Here is a 16,243-nt window from a genome sequence, read left to right as displayed (position 1 = left end):
CCCCCACCCCCCCCCCCCTCTATATAACTTTGCTCTTTCCACCTTACCACCCACAGTTTTGTGCACAAACTAATATATGAGCAGTTCAGGGGGGAATGTTTTTTTTTTAAAGTTTTTTTCCCCCTCTTATATTGGGTTTATTATTTTTGCTTTTATGCTGTTTTAGGTCAGTTTTTGAATAGATTTATCTTGTACTTATATACTTTTATCTTCACCTTTTTGACTTTGCACTGAAAATTTTCAACGCCGCATCAAGAAGACCTTTGCGGTTAACCAACTGGTTATAAACGTATATGTATGATCATATATATGTATGTGTATACGTATATATATATACACACACACATATATATATATTTCTCTAAGAGTATGGAAAGAGGGACAGAGTTAACACGTATCTATGTTTACTCAAGGACTTATTTTTCAAAAAAAAAAAATGAAAGAAAAAAATTTGCAGCGTGCTTATCTCTGAAGAAAAAGTCACAAACGTTTGTCTACCTTTCCATCGTTTCATCCTTGGGGAGTAATGCATATTTATGAACACTTGTATCTATTTGGGGTATTTGCTTTGTGGCTCTTGGACTTGCAAACTGGAGCAGCCGCCATGAGCAGATCCCTAAAAGGAACACTGCAGAATGCAGGTTTTGAACTGCGTCTAAATGCAGAAGCCTCTCCCGGCTCTAACCTGTTTACAAAACTCTTTGTTTTATGTTACTCTGTGTTTTCTGCTTTTCTCCCAAAAAAAAAAAAAAAAAGTACAACGTTGAAAAAAAAAAATGAAAAGAAAAAAAAAAAGAAAAATCACAAAAACAGGAAAAAAAAAATACTTCCATTGAATTTCAAAACTCTATTTTCAAATAGCTATTCCTTTACATCTCGGGGAAAGTACCAGTGTTTTATTAAAGAAAAACAACAATAACTTTAGCCATTGCTGTGCAACATTTTATTTTTTTTTCCCCCCTTTTTATATTTTACATATTGTCGTTTTTTTTTCCCGTTGGTGAACGAAAATCAAAAAGAAAAAAAAGAAAGAAACTTTTTTTTTTTTTTATCACTATCTTGCACATCGTGGATATCTTTCTCAGGAAAATGTGACATTTCCAGAGGAGTAGAACACCACAAAAAAACCATTTCATTGTATTTTTAAGAAAAAGAAAAAACAAAAAAAGATATTTACAAAAAAAAAAAAAAAAAAATTAAATAAGTGAAAATGTTAAAAAAAATAAAATAAAATGAAAACTAGATTACCCAGCTTCAAGCACTGAAAATATTAGGGGGGAAAAACTGAATACGGGCAAGAGGAAGGCAAACAATCCCTGTTTGTAGCAGTTACATATTTACCAAATAATGGACTCGAAATGTTTCAAGAGTGCTTTATATGTTGAAGAAAAATTATTGCTTTATGTTGAATCAAAAACAATGGTTTTCTTGGCTCTTTAAGTTAGAAACAAAAGAACAAGATACTTTTCCAGAGAGCTGATGGAAAGACCTTCTTTATTACAAACACAGCCTGTAATGTAATAGTAGGCCGAACCTTTCCTGTTTTTGGGGTCCACTTTGATGTTCTCGAAAGGGGCAGGATGGACTGTGAGCGATTTAGGCTTTAACTGGTTTTACGAAATCTATGGTTTGGATCTCTGCAATGGCTGGTGCCATCTCTATTTGCTAAAACGGCCCGTGAATTGTTCTGCCTTGTGGGTCGTTCCAACAGGGTTGGTGTTAAATGCCTTCAGTACCAGCTGGGCCTCCATCCCTTGGGGTACTGGAGCGGTTTTAGGATCCTGATCTATGCACAAGCCAAGTTTGAGACAGAACTACCATTTATTTTTATTTTTTTTAGTGTACTAGATTTCTTAATCCAAACTAATTTGTCCTGTGCAAATATTGAACGTCCCTTTTTCACCCTTCTGGCAGAGCAGATGGGGGGAAATGACTTCAGACAGTACAACCTGTGTATTGTAACCCCATTTTATGTGTGTTGAGGGGTGGGGGTTGATTCATCAATAATATTGTATGTGTAACTTCATAATGCTACCTCTGTCTGCCATACACTGCCCCTAGACGGGCGGAGGAACAGACTGTGACATGGGAGGGTTCTTCCCCTCTCTCATCTTACTTCACAATTAGAAATTTGTCTGTTACAGGCACTGGGACAATCCTTAAAAATATGGCACTCCAAATGGGTCGTTGGTTTAGAATTTTATTTTATATATTTTTTTTTTGCTTCTTAACTCTATGTGCATTATGTGTTGCTGATCTCTCCAGCGCTTACTCGTGCTTTTTTTTTTTTAATTATTTTATTTTTTCTTAATGTATAAGAGGAGAAGGTGAAAAAGGTTTACAAAACAAAAAGTGATCGGAGTGTCTGACAAGGCTTCTTTCTGTGAAGAATGTTTTACGTTTCACTATTTTCTGTTGGATGCAATATTGTCCCAAAGATTTAAAAAAAAAAAAAACACAAAAAAAAGTTTTTTCTTGCCCTTAATCTCTCTAGCTGCAAAAGGGTTATTTGTTTAATACACAAGTTCTACTGTACTAGCGAGGCAGGTTGTAGGATGTAGGCACACAGCGGGAAAGTGCATGACGCTATTGATTGTGTACAAGCAAATGTTAACTGTTCCTATGTGTGACATGCATCAATCCGCAGTTCCTCTGTATTTGCAGGATTTCTGTACGAAAAAAAAGAGGTAATTTTTTTTTTTTTTTTTTAAACTGCTAGCCACTTTTCTGCCAGTGTGATCAACACCATAGCGCACTACAAATGTATTATAATGTGCTCCTCCCTGACAGAAAAGAGGTTAAAGAGCACTTTTTGTCATGTATTGTGGAGAGTTAATAAAAATAAAAAATTATAAATGCAAAAATGCCACTACACAGCGATTCTCCCACCAGAAAGGTACCACCACCACCATCATATAACACTCTCCACATTAGATGCCCTCTGAGCAACAACAATGACTGGGGGGAGGGGAGAGTTCTGTGTACAGAAAAACGGGCATTTGAACATTTTCTTCCATGTGAAAAGATTTCTATGAATATATATAAAAGAATATACAGTATATAGTATTGAAGGACACACAAATCTCTCCAAATATGTTACTGAATTTAAAAACAAAAAAAGCGTTTGTGTCATTTTTTTTTTTTTTCTCTTATGTTGGCGTCTTACCATGTCTGTAACTGAAATTTTAAGGACGAGGACGTTTGTGGCTTAATTTTTTTGTTTTGTTTTTCTCTCCTAGAATGTGTTTGTTAATGAATTGCACCAAAAGATGCTTTCAAAAATGTTGAAGCTTCTTAAAAAAAAAACTTAATAAACTGCAGTTTTGTTTGTTTGGGGTTCTTTTTTTTTTTTGGGTTGTAATTATGTTGATGGATGTTAACTCCCTGGATCATCCCTAAGGGCACCTATATGAGAGAGAGTGGAAAGACATTGGAGAGGATTGGTCCTCACAGTTTTAGTACCTGTAATACTTAACTAAAAAGACTCCAGAATTGTTATTTTTTAACACTTTAGAAACACACGTTCCAATGGGTATTAGCAATTAATTGTCAATTATAGGTCTATTCCTTTATACCCATATCTTTCTTAACCCAATACAAAATATCCAATAAAAAAAAAAGCCTATTATGTTAAAAATTATAGTATACAAAAAGAGTGAAAACAAGGCTTCAGCTGAAATTCATAATTTAATTTTCACAAGAATTTAAAAACAACATGTGTCACATAAGATTACAAAATGGCGTCCTACAAACACACCGCTTCTACTCATGAAATACTAGGTTAAAAATGCCTAATGTCTGGAGTCAATTGTGTAGTACTTGACCCCTACGCACGTTTCGCGTGGCTACGCTTCCTCAGGGGGCCCCCTGAGGAAGCGTAGCCACGCGAAACGTGCGTAGGGGTCAAGTACTACCACACTGTCATGGGTGAGTCAATATGATCTGATAGATTTGTGTTTACAGATAGTGGCCAGAATCATGTTTTATTCCTACTTTGGGAGGCCTTCTATTATGTATTAGAGATAGTAACACACAATTGACTCCAGACATTAGGCATTTTTAACCTAGTATTTCATGATAGAAGCGGTGTGTTTGTAGGACGCCATTTTGTAATCTTTTGTAATTTTTTTGAATTATGTGATACATGTTGTTTTTAAATTTTTATGTGAAAATTAAATTATGAATTTCAGCTGAAGCCTTGTTTTTGCGCTTTTAGTTAACACTTTGCATTGTGCTGCACCTTTGTTATTTCTCTAGGGAATATATAAATAAATCAACTGGGTTTCACCTTTCCACTTGGCAATAGGGTGTGGTCTTACAAAGTGCTTTTATTTGGCTGCTGTCATACGGAGCGTTTTTTTTTAAACAGCCGCTGTAGCTTCTGAGCTGAAACTAAGGGCCCTATTTCACGGGGCAATTATCCCAATCGGGTAAAATTGTGCAGATATCGCCTCGTGTAATACAGACCAAGATCGTCTGATCGTTGTCTTTGATCAAGTTAAAAAAAAAAAAAACGTCGGCCGCTGACTTCATTGATTCGTGCAATAGAAGGTGCGTGGTCTGCAGCTGATTTAAGTGTATAAAAAAATAATAATAAAAACTATACTTACCTGTCCACGGTCCCCGTTGTTCTTCTGTCTTCTCGGTGATTGCAGCTGCCACTGGTAAGTCTAAAACCGTCTGTGGTGTGACAGGCTGCTCAGCCAATCATGGTACAAACTCGGCCAGTGAACTCTCAACTCCTAGATGGCTTCAGAAGTGCCAGCGGCAGCTGCGGGGAACAGGATGGAGGACACCAGGGAGCCTTGAGAGGTAAGTAAAACGAATTAAAGATACATATACACAGCCCTTGCGTCATGATCATCGAGCCACTTTCGGGCCATTTAAGGCCTTAAGAGTGGATTAAAAAAATTTTAAAAAAGGGGGGGAGAATATTAAGGAAGGATTTATTTCTGGCTCAAAAAATTGCAGCAAGCGTTTTCCAAAAACACTACTGTGTGCAGTGGCGGCTTTAGCATTAAAGCCTGTCATTTCGGAAAACTTTTGCTGTGTCATAAAAGCATGGCGCACATTATATTATCGTGGGGGTCTCGGCACCCATACTGTCACAGATCAAAATGATTGACGCCAAAAGTTTTCTGAAATAGGTTACACTTTGGATAGTGTCTGTTGAGAAAGGGTTCCAAAAATGTGTGTTGAAAGACACCTTTTGAAATTGATAGGGGGCAGAGAGTATAGGACCCAATATTTACATTTTGATAAGATGCTCCTTTTCATGATATAGTTCATCTGCATAATTTTTCTTGTGCTATATGACCTTAAGGGACCACCCTTCTATTAAAGGGGTTGTTCAGGGTTTAGAAAATTGTTATATTTGCCTTCTCTTGATCCCTTGCAGGTGACACTCTGTTCCTATTTTGTTACCTCTGCTCCAGGCATGTCCAAAGTCCGGCCGGAGGGCCATTTGCGGCCCGCGTTCCGAACTTTTACGGCCCCCCAGGTATCCAGCTTGCTATTATCTGCCTGTGTTATAAAGCATATAGCATGTAGCATGTAAAATGGTCGGCCCTCGCACATGTTCACTTCATCAAATTTGGCACTCTTCGAAAAAAGTTTGGACATGCCTGCTCTGCTCCCTTGTTGCTGAGCGGTGTGAACGCTCCAAAATAAATTCCTCCAATCATTGGAGGTGGGACACTACTGCCCCCTGTAATTAGGTGAGTGGGGCAGTTTCTGCCGGAATGATACATCACCAGTAAGTAGTGGTGGGTGGGAATTACTTTCCTTTTCCCATACAATCCCCTATAATGGGTTGTCATATACAAATGCATTGCTATGGAAAATGTGGTAACTAGAGATGAGTGAACCTGGAGCATGCTCGAGTCCATCCGAACCAGAACTTTCGGCATTTGATTAGCGGTGGCTGCTGAACCTGGATAAAGCCCTAAGGCTATGTGGAAAACATGGATATAGTCATTGGCTGAATCCATGTTTTCCAGACAACCTTAGAGCTTTATCCAAGTTCAGCAGCCCCCGCTAATCGAATGCCGAAGGTTTGGGTTCGGATGGACTCGAACCCGAACCCTGTTCGCTCATCTCTAGTGGTAACACAAGAGTTAATTGTATCTGCATCCTTCATTTAGGTAACACAATATCATGTAGTGCGGCCAGCCCTATACGGACCTGTGAATGCAGCTTAAGGCCAGTTCTACACAGACTTAGGGTAGGTTCACAATACATAACAAGAGCAGAGAATTTCCGACGGATTCCGTAGCTCGTACCCGTTTACGGCCGTGTGCCTCTTCGCCGGCTCCATAGACACCATTCTATGGGATATCTGCCCATGCAAATTATTTTGGCGGAATCCGCCCGTGCATAGAATGGTGTCCATGGCACAGGTGGAGAGGCGGGCGGCCGTGAACTGGTACGAGCTACAGAATCCATCAGAAATTCTCAGCTCTGGCACTGTAGTGTGAACCTACCCTTAAAGCGAATGTACCATTAGGTGCATTCGCTTTAAGTGTTTGACATGAATAGAATGGTGCCGGCACGGTTTTTGAACTACGGCCTGGTTCCCGCAAATTTGGTCTGTCTAATACCGAACACCGGTGCGGGCTGAAGCACTGGAGCATAACTGTGCTCAGCCAATCGCGGCTGAGCAGCTGATGACGTGGCAGAGGGTGGCCGGCACGAGGGACGGTCGGAGCGATTCGGCCGAAGATGACATCATTGTCACAAGATGGCGGACGGGGGTCGACACAAATCAGGTGAGTATAGAGCACTACACTTCCGGGGGAGTGGGTGGGGGGAAACATGGGGAAGGGGGCCATTCACTAACATAACACACATTACAAAGTTATACAACTTTGTAATGTATGTTATTTAGTGAATAATTGCTTACCGCCGCACTACCCCTTTAAGGATAGGCTGGCTGTTGTGTTATGTTTTGTGTCGGGGGAGCAACATATTAAAAGTTAATACTGATCATTAAAAGGAAAATGTATGTTAGAAAAGTTTCCATCATGGACTGATGTTTTTGTTCTTTTGTGCTCTGGACAAACAGGATCCCACAGCCCACTCTAGTGACTGGCATTGGAAGTCTGTAGCGACCACGGCATCCAGGTGGTTAGAGGACAGGTGAGGTCATGTCATAGCGATTGGTTTTTATAGCAGATAATTCCCTTCTGAGGAGTTCTGTGGTAATGTAAGAAAAAAATCCTATGTACCTCAAAATGGTACCAATAACTGGAGAGTTTTCTATGGGGATTTGCTACTGCTCTGGACAGTTCCTGACATGGACAGAGGTGGCAGCAGAGAGCACTGTGTCAGACTGAAAAGAAAACACCACTTCCTGCAGGACATACAGCAGCTGATAAGTATGGGAAGACTTGAGAATTTTTAAATAGATATATATATATATATATATATATATATATATATATATATATATATATATTTCTATGTGTGTGTGTGTGTGTGTATGTATATATATATATATATATATATATATTATATATAAAAATCTATATACCTTCCTGACACCAATTGATTTGAAAAAAGATTTTGGCTGGACAACCCCTTTAAGGAGTTAAAGGTAAAAGATCACTAAGAGATGCAATAATCATTTAAGTGCATTTCTACCCCAGAAAGACCAGCTTTACTGCCATCAGCATGCATCTGATAATTTTAGCTCACTGGCTTGGCAAAAGAAATCATTGAATCACTTCTGGGTTGGTGACTACCAATATGCACATAGGTACTGATGGTTTAAAGGGGTTTCTTTTAAATCAACTGGTTTTAGAAAGTTATATAGATTTGTAACTTATGTCTATTTAAAAATCTAAAGTTTGCCCATACTTATCAGTTGCTGTATGTCCTCCAGGAAATGTTATCTTTTCAGTCTGACACAGTGCTCTCTGCTGCCACCTCTGTCCAGAGCAGGAAAGGTTTTCTTTGAGGGATTTATTGCTGCTCTGGCCAGTTCAGAGATGTCAGCAGAGAGCACTGTGTCATACTGAAAAGAAAACAACATTTCCTGCGGGACATACAGCAGCTGATAAGTATACTAAGACTTGAGATTTTATCTATATAACTTTCTGACACCAATTGACTTGAAAGAAAAAGATTTTATCTGGATAACCCCTTTAAGGGTTGTCACCAGGGGTGTAACTAGAAATGCCTGGGCCCCATAGCAAACTTTTGATTGCCCCCTCCCCCCACTGACCACAAACCCATAGTAACTGCAAGTGCTTGTGTAGAGCACTTGTAGTTAAAGGGAACCTGTCACCCCCCCGTGCCGGGGTGACAGGCTCCCGACCGCCGGTTAGAGACCCCTATACTTACCTCATCCCGCCGGGTCCCGCTTCTGGATTCGGTCGGGTCCCGGAGATCTCAGCCGCTGCAGCCCGGCGCGCGCGCTGACAGATGAGTCCAACGCTCATAGAGAATGACGGAGCGCTGGACTCTCCTGTCATTCTCTATGGGTGTTGGACTCATCTCTCAGCGCGCGCGCCGGGCTGCAGCGGCTGAGATCTCCGGGACCCGACCAAATCCAGAAGCGGGACCCGGCGGGATGAGGTAAGTATAGGGGTCTCTAACGGGGGGTCGGGAACCTGTCACCCCGGTACGGGGGGTGACAGGTTCCCATTAAAGGTGTTATCCAGCACTACAAAAACATGGCCACTTTTCCCCCTACTGTTGTCTCCAGTTCAGGTGTGGTTTGCAATTAAGCTCCATTGACTTCAATGGAACTGAGTCCCAAACCCCACCTAATCTGGAAACGAGAGAGGGGAAAGTGGCCATGTTTTTGTAGTGCTGGATAACACCTTTTAAAGGGAAATTTTCAGCACTTGAAGACTCACTCAGGCACCAGTTGGGGCAAATGATGGCATCTCAGGGGGCCCAGTGTATTGCAGCAGTGGGGCGGCGGGCCCTATAGCAGTTGCTATGATGGTAGTTAGGCCCCTGGTTGTCACTCAGCTTTCATATGTGCATTATTGTCAGGAATGTATGTGTATATGTGTGTGTGTATATATATATGTATATGTGTGTGTATATATATATATATATATATATATATATATATATATATATATATAATATAATTATAAAATGTGTATGTTGAAAGAGAGAATATAGTTTTTGAACTACGTCGCATCTCCATATCTTCTTTTATAGGAATTTGCATCCTCGGCCAGTGGTCAGCAATGTTCGGAATCCCCATAGAGAATAAATGGCTACGCTCCATTCATTCGGAGGGCATTTGTTCTCTAGGTCTGCAGGGGTCAGACCCCCCACCTATCCGCTGTGTCACCCATACCCTGTGGATTGGGGGATAGCTGTAGATTATGCTAATATCCCTATAATGAGAGTGCTAATGACCATTTAGTCCAAGCAGTTAATGTATATTCTGGCAGAGTGACTGCATATGGGTAATACATACATAATACATACATCCTAGTGCTAGCTTCAGGGCATCATTAAGAAGCCTCTGATGGATTCTCCGCAGCTTCTGTGAATTACATTATATATATTTGTTCCCCTAGACCCAGGTTCTAAATATTAAAGAGATTGTATGAGACCAGAACCGGGGGCTGCAAGAAACCCCTCTATTGCTGGAAATGTGGCCCCATAATGTGTATGCTAATGGAAGCTGGTAGAAATGGTGTCCGTGAGCGATTATAAGTCTTTATGCAGCTGAAACTACCACTAATGGCCCTATTATGTATAATTTTATGTATATGTGTGTGTGTGTGTGTATATATATATATATATATATATATATATATATATATATATAGTTAGTGTGTGTGTGTATATATATATATATATATATATATATATATATATGAGAGATTATATATCTATCTATCTATATTCTCTCTATCTATCTATTTATTTTTTTTCATATTCCCAGGGTAGAAAAAACTCCATCTAAACTTTTATGTAGATCAGATCACCTTGTGGAGGTTATTGGCCTCTGTAACCTTTGCCATTAAAAACACTAGGACACCAAAGCAAAGTTGTGACCCCTCAGTATATACAATAAAAAGGCTTATCTAATTTAAAGGGGTACTCCAGCGAAAATCTTTTTCTTTCATATCAACTGGTTTCAGAAAGTTATATAGATTCGTAATTTTCTTCTATTTAAAAATCTCCAGTCTTCCAGTGCTTATCAGCTACTGTATGTCCTGCAGGAAGTGGTGTATTCTTTCCAGTCTCACAAAGTGCTGCCACCTCTGTCCATGTCAGGAACTGTCCAGAGTAGCAGCAAATCCCTAGAGAAAACCTCTCCTGCTCTGGACAGTTCCTGACATGGACAGAGGTGGCAGCAGAGAGCACTGTTTCAGACTGGAAAGAATACACAATACACTACTTCCTGCAGGACATACAGCAACTGATACGTACTGACTTGAGGTTTTTAAATTGAAGTAAATTTCAAATCTATATAACTTTCTGTAACCAGGTGATTCGCTGGATAACCCCCTTTAATGGCTTTTTTACACACTGGGCATACAGCCCAAACTATGTACTAATCCGTCGAAAATGAAAATAGCTGTTTTTGGCTATAGCCTGTGTTAAAAAAAAAAAAAAAAAAAGTCCAAAAAAGCCCCCTCCTTTATTCTGGTTGCTAGTAGACTTGAATGATCCTGTTGTTTGCTGATCCTGAAAACAGCGCCTCACCTGTCCTCAGGTGGTGTGAGATATTACAACTTTGCTTTATTCACTTCAATGAAACTGAGCTGTAAACCCCCACACACTAACTGGGGATAAGAGTGGCGCGGTTTCTAGAAGAAAGCAAGGGTATTTTTCTATTTCTGAATAATCCCTTGAGGCCATTGTGTAACCAACGCGGACCATAAGGCCAGGCTTACAAGACTGCTTGCTCATCTCAGGCCTACAGACCACTGCTTTTAGGGCAGAGTGGTGGTCGGTAACCTAGACAATGAGCTGTCAACAATGGGAGGAATTGCCTCCAGGAGAAGGAGACCTGTTTGCCAAATGAATGTATTTGCAGACATTTTTAACTTGACTTGAATCCTTCAAGTATAACTATATTAGCTGAGATGGGAATATCCCTTTAAGAGTCCTGATCAGCACAATAAAGAGATGCTTTAGTTTTATAGAATGGTTGTAATACATCATAGTACGTGTGCGTGTGTTTTCCTAGCTAGTCAGCATAATTTAAAGGGGTTATCCTGTGCTCTAAAAACATCTCCACTTTCTTCCAGAGACAGCACCGCTTTTGTCTCCAGGTCAGGTGCGGCTTGCAATTAAGCTCCATTCACTTTAAGTTGCAAAACCTGCACCCAAATTGGAGACAAGAGTGGTGCTGTCTCTGGAAGAAAGTGCCCATGTTTTTGGAGCACTGGAAAACCCCTTTAACTATATAATAATAAAAAAAAAAATTATACAGTGTATTTAGTACTCAGGACCTCCAGAGGGCAGTATACCCTCTCTGTGCTTTATAGTTTAGAAGTCTGACAGCGTCTCCGTGCTGATCTATTATATAACCTGTACACAGATTCACGGTGAAGTAAAGGAATCAAAAGTATGAAAGAAAATGCTACAATCTTTATTGTGTTCATATTATTTTTTTTTAAATCAGTCATCCTACATAAAGATAATCTGCGCCAGTACGGCTATAACCTGACTGGTTAGCTTTGCTGCAGGCATTTCTGCCAATGAAAATGTTCCATACGTTTGAATCTGACCGCAAGCACATGGGTTCCTGCATTCCCCATTCAGATGAATGGGACAGTCACAGACAATTGTGCAACATATCTGCTGCGTGTGAAGCTACCCTAAGGTTTTCTAAGTAGTCATAATTAACGGGAACCTGTAGTCACTTCCATGCTGCCTGAACCATAAGTCATCAGGGTGGTCCCTGGCTGCTTCCCACCCCACTAGTCTTGATTGATGGATCTCTCCCTGCTTGGGGTATAGGGAGAGGTCTATCAATCGAGGTCGGCAGGACAGGAAGAAGACACCAGAGACTGCTCTGATGACTCTTAGTTCGGGCAGCATGAAAGTAGCAGTTAAAGGGGTTTTCCAGCGCTACAAAAACATGGCCACTTTTCCCCCTACTGTTGTCTCAGTTCAGGTGTGGTTTGCAATTAAGCTCCATTCACTTCAATGGAACTGAGTTTCCAAATCCAACCGAAAATGGAGACAACAGTAGGGGGAAAGTGGCCATGTTTTTGTAGCGCTGGATATCCCCTTTAATAAGGTTGAAAGAAGACAAGAGGCCATCAGGTTCAACCTTGAGAAACCTTAAAGTGTTGATCCAGTAGGAAGTCAAATGAGGCAGATGACAACTGCCCCACCACAGGGAGAAAATTCCTTCCCGACACCAATGGCAATCAGAATCAATGTATCCCAGGGATCTTTTCTCCCAAATTCTGTCTTCTTCCAGCCACTGCTCCGACAGCTGAACGCAATGTGCACTTTTTCCCCCATTTTAATACATACCCTACTAGCTCCAAGGCTCCTCTGCATCGTGTGCAGAATCTGGACATTGTTGGTGGCAGAAACCTGTGTGCAGCAGCCAAGGGGGGTAAGTACTGGAGTCTGATCTGGAGTCTAAATCATTTTCTTTTTACTTTAGAGGAATGAGGTTTGGAATCTAAAGTCTGGATTCATTTTGGAATCCGGTCTGGGGTCTAAATTTATTTGCTTAGATGGGGATGGAGTGCAGAAGCAAGCAGTCTCAGATATCTTGCCACAAACTATACAGTCATGGGGGAGAGCTGTAATAATATTCAGAGCTGAATGGAATAGAGAAAGAATGACCCCAATCAGAGAGGATGGCACTGTACGTAATTGTGTATTCTGGCAGAGACTGCATCTAATCAGTGGTGGACTCCGTGTTACGGTCCGCAGCATAATAATACACCGCAGACCACCTGCGTGGACCTGGGATCTGATTGCATACAGCCACAAATGTATTATGTTTCCATGGTAGTGTGAACGGACACAGGGGATCTGGAGAGAAAATCCACATTTTACCTTTTCTGGGAAAATGAAGATTCTTCCAATCTGCAAAAAATTTCCAATTCTCTTAACCGACTAGTGGATGCACCACAACAATGGATTATATAGGTAGTGCCATCATGTCACGTCTACTGTAATCCCCTGTAACTGTCGCTACTTTGGGCAAGTTAAAAGGCAAAGGTATTATATATAGTATAAGACAATTGTAAACATGAGTGTAAAACGTAGAAATCAACTTGATGGTATATAAAAAGATTGATAAACTAGAACCAGCTATATGTTATATGTAAATCCAAAATATCTAAGGGGTTAAATGTACAGTAGTATAAAGTACACCGTATCAGCATCTACACAATGTCAACCACTATCTGGAATCTTGGGCATTCCTTTCCTGTCTACAACCACGCACCCATATGCTTATATAGAGGTTGAACTCGTCACCCTTAGACCTCTAAGGATTGTGCCATTCAGCTTAATAATACACGTCTTGGTCTATTGGGTTTTGCTTTCTAATACTTTCTACTAAGTTTACGAAAATTAAAACCCTAATCCACTTAAAACACAAAAAGTTGGAGACGTAAAAAGGAGGAGAAGGTTGGAAGGTTGTCTATAGACGTTGGATTTTGGAACAACTTCTGTTAGGGAAAAAACTTCCAACCCTGTACCCCTCGTGTCCATTCTAATGGCTAGATAAAGTATCTCTTGGAGGACGTCCCCTGACATTGATGGAGATGCTAGATAGAGGACCTCTAGAGGAGCATGGAAGTTATTCCTTTTATTTGCTCTATGGTGATGAGAACATCAACGTTTTATTGATAACTACGACTCGGATCAATATGTCATTTGTGGTTTGAGCTGCCTAAAAATCACACAAGATCCACCATCTAGGAAGCAAGCCCTGCAAGATATTATATACAGCATATACAGAAATTCTAGATCATCTCGATAGCTCGCACCACCCTGCGATATTATCTCTAGGGAACAATGCTGATTTCCAATACCTTTATTATAAAGTCTACAGTTCTCTGGTTACAGCGATAAGTAGCATTGCTCATATGCAAGATTAACACCAACGACAATGAAACAATGCAGTCAGGCTAAAACGTACAAGTTATCTAGGTGTCTACTTTGATCTCTCTAAGGACAAGTCATGGAATAAGTTCAGAATGGCGAGGCATGGGGCAAACCGTGTCTTACGCTGGAAAGTTTTGCAGCCCTGGTAACAAACACTTTTCACTTTTGTGTAATGGACAGCCTTTCCAGATACCAGTTACCCACCCATTCCACCTTTTTTTTCTTTCCCTCAACGTCTCGGATGAGTCAAGTATCAACAGACGATGCAGCTGTTGGTCTTATTCATGGGAGGCTTGCTGTTCTCATTGGGGATCGTCTCTCTCCTCTTTCTCAGCGCAGGACTTAGTCGACAGGGAAGGTTGACCTCCCTCAACAGTTCTCGAAATACCTCCGTCACATTGAGGTTCTCCTTCGCGGAGGTCTCCACTAGGCGGCAGTTCCATTCCAGCTCCACCGTGGCCATCGCGTCATCCCAAAAAACCTTCTGGGCATCAACATTGTCCTTCTTGTTGCCAACTATAACCATAGGTGGACATTTCTCCTCCTTTACATCCAGGATCTCTTCTCGTAACCTCTTCACTATCTCAAGAGAGTCTGGGTTGTCCACAGAGTATACCAGTGCAAAAGCGTCTCCACTCCTCATACTTAGCTTCCTCATAGCTGGAAATTCATAGCTGCCAGTGGTGTCCAGGATTTCAATCTTTACTTGTTCCCCATCGGTGGTCTCGTACTCTGTGCTGTGCAACTCTTCCACCGTCCTCTTGTGTTTGGCTTCGAAGGTGTCCTGCAGGAAGCGGTGGATGAGTGAGGTTTTCCCCACACCTGCTGCTCCTAGGAACACCAGCCTGAAATGATTCTTCTCCTTGACAGACAGTGACATATCTGCACTGCACAGAGAATAGTCGCTTAACAACAACCTGATGTCCTGTGCCTTGGATCAGTGTGCACAGATTCCCAGCACCTCTATTTATTCATATTTTTATGAGGTAGCTGTGCTTTTACCCAATCAGACTCCACCACCCCGAGCAGGATTGTAGGGGGGGAGGACCTGTCACTGTGTTGCTCTTCTAGTGTTTGTGTTTGAGATGCTGGTGTTAACCTTTTCACTACCACTAGGGATTCATCGTTCTGCTCAGTTCAATGCAACTGAAATAACAAGATTTTTTTTTGTGTGTTGGAAGCTGGCCGCTTTGATGTGCTAGAACTTCTGACAGCCACATGCTGTCAGAATAATACAGTGTTCTTTTCTTATAGGAAATTTAGATGACAGCTTTGTTCCTGCTGTTCCTTCCTGCCATCAATATAATGTCATGTTTGCATTTCTTTAGACATTGAATCCATCAGACCGTTGTTTTTTTTTGTGTGTTTCTAGAAAAACTGGTATAGTTTGCATGGAAGTAAAAGAAAATAGTTCTCTGCAGTTGTATTTCTTTTCCGTAGACTATAAGTACAGACTCCATTAGCCAGGTATGGGTACAGACTGCATTAGCCAGGTATAAGCACAGGCTGCATTAGTCAGGTATAGGTACGGACCGCATTAGGGATAGGTATGGACCGCATTAGTCAGGTATGGGTACGGACCGCATTAGGGATAGGTACGGACCGCATTAGTAAGGTAAGGGTACAGATTACATTGAGATAAGTACACATAACATATAGGTGTATGACTGAGCACTATGCCTGCATGCAGTGTTGATGAATAGGCTGAGATCGGACAGGTTTCCGTGTCCTAGAACACAATCTTAGGGCAATACCAGCCACAGATGCCATGTACAATCCTGTATTACTTGCTGCTTTAAACACCTTCAGTGTTTGGTGAATCACAATATTAAGGCCCTATTACACAAACGATTATCGGCCGTACTTGGCCGATCACCGGGTGTTCAAGATAATAATCGTTTGGCGTAATAGCGCATGTTAACAGACCACAATTAGCCGACATGCACAATGTTGGCTGATCGTGGTCCTTCAACATGTTAAAATATCATAATCACGTCAGTGGCCCACTTCTCGTCACAATAGGAGCGGCAGCTGAAGACCGCCACTGACTTCAATGGGCTGCCCAGACGATCTAAGGGCTCTATTACACCGAGCAAGAATCAGCCAAATCAGGCCGATTCGAACGATTTTCCCTCCGTGTAATAGAGACAACAATCAGCTAATGACAATCACCATC

General features: G+C 41.1%; 1 pseudogene; it reads right to left on the bottom strand.

Moving 5' to 3' along the window:
* Window positions 1-14,014: 14,014 nt before the first annotated feature.
* Window positions 14,015-14,988, bottom strand: LOC138772556 (ras-related protein Rap-1b pseudogene; annotated as a pseudogene).
* Window positions 14,989-16,243: the final 1,255 nt, after the last annotated feature.

The sequence above is a fragment of the Dendropsophus ebraccatus genome, chromosome 14, assembly GCF_027789765.1.
Source record: "Dendropsophus ebraccatus isolate aDenEbr1 chromosome 14, aDenEbr1.pat, whole genome shotgun sequence".
NCBI classification, from domain to species: Eukaryota; Metazoa; Chordata; class Amphibia; order Anura; family Hylidae; genus Dendropsophus; species Dendropsophus ebraccatus.
The sequence above is the reverse complement of the archived record's forward strand: the minus strand, read 5'-3'. Positions and strand labels throughout refer to the sequence as shown.